Below are 1,926 nucleotides of genomic sequence, written 5' to 3' on the forward strand. Positions count from 1 at the left end.
CGCCCTGCCGCCGCCCCGCCCTGCCCGCCGAGGGAAGTCCCTCGAGAGCCTCCATAAAGCGTGCGGTGCAACGGTGGCAGCTCTCTAGTCCCATGCCCTGCCCCACGTGTGTCTGCTGTCCGCTGCCCTGTCGTTATCGTCCAGAGTCACGCCCAGCTTCGGGATCACCCAGAAAGTCCAGAAAGTGCGTCTGCTTTTCCTCTCAGATAATCTATGCGTCAAAATTACTGGGAGCTCGGCGCCTGTGAAACTCCGGGTAGGCCACCCCGCGGTACACGTATGCATTGCAGGCCAGATGTTGCCTACCTACCAGGCGCTCTGAGAGCTTGCAGATATGCGGAACTTGGCTGTTTCGTAACGGCGGCGTTCCCTCTCCTACCGAGTGGTGTTCATGTTAGTTCAGTTGTTTAATGTTCAACAAATAACTAGGCATTGTTATAGACAAAGAGGCTGATCCCTGGTCGCGGAAGCGATGTGCGTTTCCGTTGTTTTGTGATTTTTTATGTTTTGTACCCTTTTTGCCCATTTACTCGACGCCGCTCCTCGCGCGTACGAAATATACCTCAGTTCTACCATGCCGTTCTCATGCGCAGGCTTGCCAACGCACAGACTGCAACATGAGGCATTTTAGAAGCAAGCGCTCATTTTAACCTTGACCTCGGTTATCTTTCCAACGGTAATAATTGCTCGAGAATTAGTTTCGCAGCAATTTTTGTTGTACTCTCATCAGAACAACATATCTCTGACTCACATTGACCTTATAAACTTTACCATTGGGAAGGTTGGATCCCCATAAGTTGGGCCGTGATCTCCCAAACTCCTGGGGGCTACTCGACTCGATTGTAAGGCTTCGCCTCTTATTTTTATTCAGATTCTTTATTTCTTATGGCTTTAAGGCTCAGCCAACTAGGCATTGTTATAGACAAAGAGGCTGATCCCTGGTCGCGGAAGCGATGTGCGTTTCCGTTGTTTTGTGATTTTGTTATGTTGGCAATTAATTATCATGGGGAAGTAATTTTCAACTTCTTTCCTCCTTAGTTTTTTTTGTACCCATTTTGCCCATTTACTCGATGCGCTCGTCGCGCGTACGAAATATACCTCAGTTCTACGATGCCGTTCTCATGCGCAGGCTTGCCAACGCACAGACTGCAACATGAGGCGTTTTAGAAGCAAGCGCTCATTTTAACTTTAACCTCAGTTATCTTTCCAACGGTAATAATTGCTCGAGAATTAGTTTCGCAGAAATTTTTGTTGTTCTCTATCAGAACAACATATCTCTGACTCACATTAACCCTGTAAACTTTACCATTGGGGAAGGTTGGATCCCCATAAGTTGGGCCGTTATCTCCCAAACTCCTGGGGGCTACTCGACTCGATTGTTAAGGCTTCGCCTCTTATTTTTATTCAGATTCTTTATTTCTTATTGCTTTAAGGCTCAGCCAACAAAACGGGTAAGATATTTACACGAAATTGCGTTTATTCAACACTTTAAACGATTTTTATTTTGTTCGAAAAACGATTATGTATGTTTGCTATTCTACTTTTCGCAGGTCTAGGTCGTACATCCGCGTTGCCCGGCTCCCGCGTCCTCATGCCTCTGGCTTATGCGTCCCCACGCCCACGTACAAGCCCGGCGCACAGACATGCCCTGCAATCTACTTCCGAATATTACAACTCCTGCTCGCCCTGTTTGACGTCTTCCACATCGGCCCCCCATCTTTACTCCCGGAGTTCTTCTCCAGCACCTCCAGCACCCCTCCGGCTCCGTGGAATGCTCATGGAACCTGTGCCGTGACTCTTATCATCCTTATCATTTCTCTCCATTCCCTCCAGCCTCCAGCGCTCCATAAACTAGAACCGGTGCGTGCGAGCGAGTGAGCGAACGAGAGAGAGAGAGAGAGAGAGAGAGAGAGAGAGAGAGAGAGA

This window comes from Frankliniella occidentalis, unplaced genomic scaffold (genome assembly GCF_000697945.3).
Source record: "Frankliniella occidentalis isolate FOCC.00 unplaced genomic scaffold, Focc_3.1 Scaffold544, whole genome shotgun sequence".
Classification (NCBI taxonomy): domain Eukaryota; kingdom Metazoa; phylum Arthropoda; class Insecta; order Thysanoptera; family Thripidae; genus Frankliniella; species Frankliniella occidentalis.